The 8,876-nt window shown below is 41.9% G+C and overlaps 1 protein-coding gene across 1 annotated transcript in view; it reads left to right on the top strand.

Moving 5' to 3' along the window:
• The window catches only part of SPOCK1 (SPARC/osteonectin, cwcv and kazal like domains proteoglycan 1), a 479,285-nt gene that overhangs the window by 430,001 nt on the left and 40,408 nt on the right, over nucleotides 1-8,876 (top strand). The gene's annotated exons all lie outside the window — the stretch shown is intronic.

Here is an 8,876-nt window from a genome sequence, read left to right as displayed (position 1 = left end):
TTTTTTTTTTTATAGAAGCTAATAAATTTGGTGCCTTCTTGGCCTCCACCTTGCCCTTAGTATGATCTCTGACCCCTCTGCCAAACTAAGCTTGAAAATCATTGCTGAAGTCAAGCACGCCCAGGCTCGGGAGCTGGGTGGATCCAGGGCCTAATGCCAGCTCTTGGTCTCATGGCTCATTTTCTCTGGGTCTTAGCTCCTTAGTGTTTAAAATTAAAGGAAGGAAATAAACCTTACCTCACCAGCATTGTTTTAAGGATCATTCAAGATTTTGATTTAAAGTATCTGGTGCAGAGCAGATCCTAAATAATAGATATTGTCATTTTTAGCAGTAGAGTCACCTAAGTTTACCATTAAGGAAGTATAGCTGGTTGGTTTATGACAGAAGATTGTGCAAGTTGGTTTTTACTTCACCAGATTTACCACATTCTGATTCTGGTTGGTACTTAGTTTTACAGATCTGAAACTTGATTTTATTTTCTCACTGAGAATGGTTCAGTCTTTCAGTTACGAGGCCACATTAACCAAGTTCTCAAGAGACTGTTGTATAAACCAAAGACAAGGTAATTTATCCAATCTGGACAGTTGTCAAATAGATGGAGAGTAGAAAACTCACACCATAGGTAGCTCTCCAACCTGTTCGGTAGAGCTCTGTGAGAGCCACATCGTAACTGGTGCTTATTGGGTGAGCAGGGAACTGGAGCAAGTTGTCGGTGAGAAGCCAGCCCTGCCACTCACAGCTAAGATAGCTTGATGACCTATTCTTACAAGATTCGTCTTATGTGACCACCATGGGCCATGGTCTCATCTCCTTCAGGGAGAGTTTCAATGGGCACTGCCTATACTTTCCTCTCAGATCCATTTTCTTCTTGGTTCTATACTGATATCTTCATTTTCCAATTGATACATCATTTGTCCAGCTGTGGTGTTGTCTTTAAATCAGTTATTAGTCGCCACTAAGTCTTATATTGTAGAGTTGAGTCTCTCTAAGAGATTTTGCATGTGTCGACTTACATATTGATTCTGTCATTCACCTCTCTGAGGTCAATGTCACTTCCGTTGAGCCCTTGACTGAGTGAGTTGGTGAGAGGTGCCTATCCCATTATCCTCTTTACCCCATGACTCACCTATAAACTTCCTACCTTAAGCTGTGGTATGGAATATGAAACCCAGCCCCAGGGATGACATCTCCACTGACACATTCATTGTCTCCTAGTGTCCCCAGGGAGCTGAGAGAAATCTTAAGGGGCTCCTGCTCTCAAAAGTGCCACTGAACATGTGTGTGAGCACACTGAAAGCCACCAGCCCCGTGCTGCCATGCTGGATGTGTGAACATTCTGTACTAGGTCTTGTATTCTGTCATTTAGAGCCAACAAGTGGTAGAGGTATGAATTTCATTTCCTCTGGGACATAGCATTTTGCTCAGTGAGAGTCTGGCTGAGATTATTTTTCTACTCTGTTTCACATGGCCAGAGAACATGTGTCCTCTCACTGTAATTGCCACTCATTCAGCTCTTGGCAGCTTGCCTCCCACAGAGAAGATTCACAGCTCTGACATGGGGACAAGCCTCCTCTGACAACCGGACACTCTGATGTGTCAGAGTCACCCTGACTTAGAGGAGCAAGGAGGTGTGGGTATCCCAAGGCAGAAAAATCCTCCACCCTCAGCCATTGCGTTTCTGAAGAAAAAGGAGAAGTTCGCTTCCTACAGTCTAAAGGTGACGGGGCATGAGGGCGATAAGTTTATTCTGACCATAGAGCTTCGCAGATACCCTCTCTCCCCATCGTCCACCTTGTGGTCCATCCCATTGCCCTCATCTGGTCTTTGCCCCACAGGCTTTTCATCAGGGCAGCCATGCAGTTTCTTTAGGGTTTATTATCTCCTGCCTGCTCACGTGCAAGGGAAAATGGGGCGGCGGGCACAGAGGGGTGGTGGGTACTGGGGCGGCACAGGCAGACAGACTGCCAATGAGTTCATTTGTCCATAATAGTGTTGAAGGAAGAAGTGTCCCCACACCTGGACAGAGGGTCTCTGCTAAGATGCTCTTTTACCACACCATTCAGTTAGCCCAGAGCTGTCCAATATGATAGCTACTAGCCACATATGGCTATTAAAATGAATTTAAATTAAGCTAAATTAAAACGAAAAGTTTGATTTCTTGGTCACACTAGCCACATTTCAAGTGACTGATAGTCACCTTCGGCTAGTGGCTACCATATTGGCTATTATGATAACAGAACATTTTTATCACCACAGAAGGTTCTGGCAGGCAGCATTGCTCTAGCGACTGGTCATTAGTTCTACAAAAGTTCCACCTCCAGGTCCTTTTAACACTACAACATTTTTTTAAGCATTGCATTTACTCAAAGCTGGCCTTAGAGCTTTAGATGCTGACATTATTTGTGTAAATTGGGGCCTGTTAGTCTCTGAAGGCACTATCTCTGTGACACACACATTCCCACTAATAAAAGAATCAGGTTCAAAAGATAAAGAGCTTGAGGAGAAAACTTCCAGCCTGTGAAGCGGGACTCCAGAATCCTAAGTCTCTCATTAGGAATTCCTGCCACTGTCACCCTAGCTCGAACGTGATCTTTGCCCTCCAGGTATGGAGTTCCAGATTTAGTCACCTGGGAGTTCTTCAGAAAATGTAACAATTATAAAAATAAGTGAGTTTAAGTGTTTTACAGTGAAGACTTTTTTCATTCAATAGGTATTTATCGAATGCCTCCTGTGTACCAGATAGAGCCCAGATTCTCTAGCACCTTACACAGAGCATGACACAGAGTAGGCATTCAATAAATATCTAACAAACAAATGAATCCATTATTCACCCTAAAGAAATCCACTAAGCCGTATAGTCTGTTCTTCCTCTTTGCTCCCCATGAATTTTATGGGAGTGCTAGGCCCAGCCACTCACACCGGCACCTGGGAGACAGTTTGGGTTCATCCTGTTCTAAGTGTAGTGTGACTCTCAGGGCCATGGAAGCTGGTTTCCTAGTACCATATTTTAACATATTAGGGTTCTCCAGAGAAACAGAACCAATACGGTGATGTGTGTAAATGTGTGTGTGTGTAAATATGTGTGTGCACATGGGTATATATGGAGATATTGATGGATTCATTCATTCATTTTAATGGCTCATGTGATTGTGGAGGCTGACAAAGCCAAAATCTGCAGGGTAATCCAACAGACTAGAGACCCAGGAAGAGTAGACACTTCCATTCAAGTCCAAGGACAGTTTTCTGGCAGAATTCCTCTTTTTCAGGGGAAGTCAGTCTTTTTTCTTGTCAGGCCTTCAGCTAATTAGATGGGGCCCACTCACACCTGAAGCATAATCTGCTTTACTCAAAGTCTATTGATTTAAATGTTAATTCATCAAAAAAAAAATACCTTCTAGAAACATCTACGATAACATCTGGGTGCCATGGCCTAGCCAAGTTGGCACATAAAATTAACCATCACAGTAGTCTTGTCTTACTTCCGTTTGGTGGAGTTGGAAGAGTGTTCCTATCTGGTCTTGACCACACTGAGCATGGATGTTCTTCCTTCTGTGATTCCTCGCCCAGGCCAGTCCTACTCCCTCAGATGTCCCACAGGGAGGCGAGATGACCTGAGGCATATAGAAATGCACCTCTTGCAAATAGGTGTCTTTGTGTGTCTTCCTTCTATTTAGCAATAGGTTCTCCGTTCATCAAGCCAGTTTCCTCTCCTGGTTTTTATAGGCTACTCCTTGAGTCCAATTTTTCTTGGCCATATAGTCCCGAGTAGGGGTACCATCTTCTCAGCTACCTTCAGTATTATCTTCTCCCTCCTGCAGCTAGACCGAAGCTCAGGATGGAGTGGAAATATCACAGGTTTGGAGTCAGACAGATTTGGATTGATCCTTGGTTCCATTGCTGGCCAGCTCTAACCTCTCTGAACCTCAGTTTCCTTGTGTGTGAAATGGGATAATCGTCTCACGGTACCCTTGGTAGCACTGTTTATTCAGTTTTGGAATTTATTCTTGACTGTCCTTATTGTATTTGAAGACAGGAATTATTTTTGATTTACCATCATGTAAACAGAACATGTAACAAGTTTGCTTTTTAGTCATTTAGTAAGAATATAACAGATGCTCGTGAACTATCTGTTGATCGAATGTTGAATGAATGAATTGAAAGGGGTGATACAGGGAGGGCTATTAGTACATTGCAAATACTGCAAGTCCTCACTCTCATCAATATGTTCTGCTTTAAATAATGTACGATGAAACTAATTTTACCATAGGCTAATTGATACAAACAAGAGTTAAGTCTCTATGACATCTCATCTGTGTTATAGCAAAATGACGCTGGATGAAATGATGTCATTGAGGACCTGCTGTACTTGAAGTATAGGTTTCCTTCCCACTCCTGTTGGGCTTCTGTTAAGGTCCTCTTCACAGGCCGTCCCTCCCCTGTACTGCCTCCGGTCTGTCTCGCCAGAGATGACTGACACGTCACAGCGTCAGTGGCTTTCTTTCTTCTGCCTAGCTTTCCGGTTCTCCTATTTGTCTTACGTGTTAGGTAACCCCCTTCCTAAAATTGTTTATACTATAACAAACAGAAAATTAGTTTCCATGATTAAGGTGTCCAAATTATAGTCACAGAGGGGTAGATAGCAGTACACAGGGCATTTTTTCCCCAAGATGTATATTAAATCTTTAAACATTTCTGCGTGTCCAAAGGTTGGTGTTCCTTTTATTCCAAAGACCTAGTGAGATTTCATTAATCACAGGGAATTTCCAGGATCCCAGCTTTAAGTCAATGTTGTATTTAACAAGAAATGAGCAGTCGATTGTTACTTTTTTCAGTAAACTAATGCACTTTAGTGCTTATGTAATTTATCTGTCTGGCAGATCAGCAGCCGAACATACTGTTAATTACACCTGTCACCCTCGGCCGCACTCCTTCATTCTGTGCCAGCCTTATCAGGGGAGCAGAACCTGTGCTCCTGAATTTTGCCGCTCAAAAGCCAGGGTTCGCTTTCTTGTCATTTAGGAATTGCCTGGCACTTGAATTTCAGAGAAAAGCTACCTTATTAATATAAAGTGACTTAGTAGGAAGTGTAAGCTGTTAGGCTGTGTGTCTGACTAAGGAAATCTTGGACAGATGTCCTGAAATAGCAAAGGATGCAAGTGTCAAATTAGCAAGGAGCACTATAGCGACACTCGCTGATTAGGTCCAATTTCATCATGTAACCTGCTGTGGTTATGTGAATTTTACTACCTTTATTTGCATTGTGCTATAGAAGCATTTCCTGCTAATGATACTCGGTGTGTTTTGGGGGAGCAATCTTTCAAAAGAATCCATCAGCCGTGCTGTCCTTCATTTCTGTAAGAGCAGAAAGGGAGAAGAGACAAGGGACGAACAGCACTTAGGGTGACAAAGAATAGGCATTTGTTATCCTGTGTCATAGTTAGGGTATTGAATATGTCTAGGCACTGTATTGCAGGTGGAAGGATGCCTTCCTCATTGCGCCCTCTCCATCGGCAGCACAATTTGATTCTTAGTTTTCTACACGATTCTTCTAGCTATTATCTGGTATATGAATCACACTTTTCATGTCGATTATTCTGGGGCACAGGTTATCTGTTGCATATTTTAAAAGTATAGCAATTGTTGGGAGATCATATCCTCAGATTTGTCCCCAGTTGAGCAGTGGCTACTGGAGTTTCCTTTGGAGATGGCCCTGCAGAAACACACAGTCCCCTGGCCAGATCCCAGTCCCTGCTGTCTGGTGGTGGCTACTTGAGGGTGAAGCCAACCTTTCTGTTTTTACTGAGTTCTAGCTTCTCATTGCCAAAATAAGTCACTTCCCTCCGACTTACTGACCAAGACTCTCAATGCTTATAAAGAACTTGCTATGTGCCAGTTTAAGTTCTAAGCCCTAGATATGTTAACTCACTTAATTTCATCTTCACAATACCTCTGCGTAGTAGATAATATTATTAATTTCATAGTTCAAATGAAGACATGGAGGCACAGAGAGCATATGAGTTGTCCAAGATCACAAAGCTAGTGAGAGGCAGAGCCAGGATTTGAACTCAGGCAGCCACGCTCCAGGTTCCACGCTCTTAGCACTGCAGTGCTCTGACTCTTTTACTTGCTGGGCTTTGCTGTTCAGGAACCGTGACCAATTTTAAGGAATGGGAGAAAAAGAAAAAACCCTGAGATGAAAGTTGAACCAAATGGCTCCTCGTGTAAGAGTTGCAGGCACAGTAGATGCGATGTGTTCCCAGCCTATGAGCAGTGGGGAATTCTACCCATCACAGAACGATGGAGCGGGTCTGGAAGAGAATGGGAGTCTCGGAGCCAGTCAGACGCCAGCTCTAATATGAGTGGTAGCATCAGTATTATTAGCTAGGCTTCTTTCCTATGTGCAGCATATGATATGGTGATACCAATTCCTTTGCTTACAACACTTTGAGAGATTTAAGTCGATATAAATCCCCAATTTTTCACATAGGGAAATGGAGGCTCACGGAGGTTAACCAGGCTCACAGCTAGTTAGTGGCCAAGCTGCATTTTGTACTCTGGATTTCTGGCATCTGTTTAACATTGTAAATCATCTTCCACTTGCTTTAAGGGAGCTTAACATTATAGTGTGCTCTAGTTATCTATTGCTGTATAAAAAAAAACCCAAAAAACCCAATTTTGGTGGCATAAAATAACAACAAATCACTTATTGTTATTATCTGTCATGGTTCCTGGAGTTGACTGGGCTCAGTTGGTTTGCGCTTGGGGTCTCTTTTGTGGTTTTAGTGAGGTGGTACCTGGGGCTAGAGTCATATTGAAAGCTTGGTGTGTTTGACACTGATACTGGCCATCAGCTAGTATCTCGGAGCTGTCGGAGCTGTCGGAGCAGCCGGAGCTGTCCCCTGGAACACCCACATGTCCTTTCTCTTGGGCTTCCTCAGAGCTTGGCAGCTGGATTCCAAGAGCAAGTGTTGCGGGGGGCGGGGGAGATGAGGGAGAGGGAGGGAGCACTCTGTTCCGTTTTGTGACCTGAACCCAGAAGTCACAGGGAAGTCATTCCTTCCATGCTCTATTGGTCGACACAAAGCTCTGACTTCAAGGAGAGGGACTAGAGACTCCACCTCCCTATGTGAGTTGTGTCAAGGTCATATTATAAGAAAGAACACGTTTGGCCATTTTTGGAAAATAAAATCTGCCACCTAGCCTTTTCTAAGACTTCCTTTCCTTCTAGAGCTAAAGCTTCTGCATCAAGCAAACATTTCTATCAGCATAGATATTTCTCTTTAAATTTGCCATTGATATCAGCTGTTTTCTCAGTGAGACATTTTGGGTATAAAAAAAAAAAAGTATGCATCTCAAGCAGTATAAATCACCTGAAAATAGTTTCTTCTTCATCTCAAGCCAAACATAAATACTTTAGCCTAATTCCTGGAATGGCGAATATAACCAGAATAATTTGTTGTATAACCACATTTCGCTTGGTATTTTCTAGTTCGCAGAGGGCTTTTCCCTCATGGCTACTTGTGGACAGGGTTAGGGCCAGACCTGCCTTACTGAACAAACATTTTTAACTAGAATTCTTATTATTCTTAATTTTTTAGAATTATTTTTATTTATTATAAACTCATTTTTATCTATGGAACACGTAAAGGGAATTCACCATGCGAAGAGCACCAGTAAGAAATCCCGTGTCATCACCTTCCTCCTCTCCACTTTGAGATAATCATTATCCTGACTATAGTGTTTGTTGCGACATAAATTTTCTTTATAGTTTGGCACAGACGTGCATCCTTTAGTGATATTTTGTTTAGTTTTGCTTGCTCTAAGAACGTTTTTGGAGTTGGAATCATACTATATTCTTTCATTCAGTGACGTATTCTTGAGACTGATCTATGCTGCTGCGTGTGACTGGATTTCAGTCACCTTCACTGTTATGTAGTGTTCAACATTGTAAGCAATAGCATATGTCTCCAGGTATACACGTGCAAACGTTTTCCCAGGGCGTATACCTAGGAATGAAGTTGCTGAAGAATAACAAATGCTCGCTTTCGACTTTATTAGAAATGCCAAATTGTGCTCCACAGTGATTATTCTTTTTACACTGTACCATCAGTATATGAAAGTTCTGGCTATTTCACATCCCTGCCAACACTTCTTTTCTTCGTGTGTGTGTGTGTGTGTGTGTGTGTTTTTAAACTTTTATCAACACCATGTGTATTAAATAGTGTCTTAATGTGGTTTTCTTTGGCAATAATGAACACCTTGCATTTACTGGTCATTCTGGTTTTCCTATTCATTAAATTCCCGTTCAAGTCTTTTCTTGATTTTTGTATTTAGTGTCTTTTTCTTATTTAGAGGAATAGTATTCTTCTATTCTAAGAATTACCTTTTTTCTGCTATGTGCTCCAGATACCCTCTCCCAGTGTGTGGGCTGCTGCTTTTTACTCTCTTTGTGGTATCTTTTATTACGTGGACATCGTTAATTTAATACTGCCCAATTTTTCACTTTTCCTATTGTTTGCACTTTGGGGGCTTTCTTAAAATATCCTTCCCTAACTTGAGGTTGTAAATATATTCTGTTACAGTTCCTTCTGAATGCTTTATACTGTTTTCTTTGATGTACACCTAGACTGTACAAAGCACCTGGACTGACTGGCATTATTAAGTGAGTACATGTTGAGGAGGACTGTTTTCCTGGTGATGGGAGCCTCTTATTGTGCTCTCTTTATTTTCAGATGTTATGCTTTAAATTTTGATAATTAAGAATTCTGATATCAAAGTTCCAGTATTTCTGATACGATAGCTACATCAGCTCTCTTAGTATATCTTTTTAAAATATCTTTTTGCATTCAACCTTTCTTTATCTTTTAGTTGTCCA

The sequence above is a fragment of the Pteropus vampyrus genome, unplaced genomic scaffold, assembly GCF_000151845.1.
Source record: "Pteropus vampyrus isolate Shadow unplaced genomic scaffold, Pvam_2.0 Scaffold74, whole genome shotgun sequence".
In the NCBI taxonomy this organism is placed as follows: Eukaryota; Metazoa; Chordata; class Mammalia; order Chiroptera; family Pteropodidae; genus Pteropus; species Pteropus vampyrus.
The sequence above is the reverse complement of the archived record's forward strand: the minus strand, read 5'-3'. Positions and strand labels throughout refer to the sequence as shown.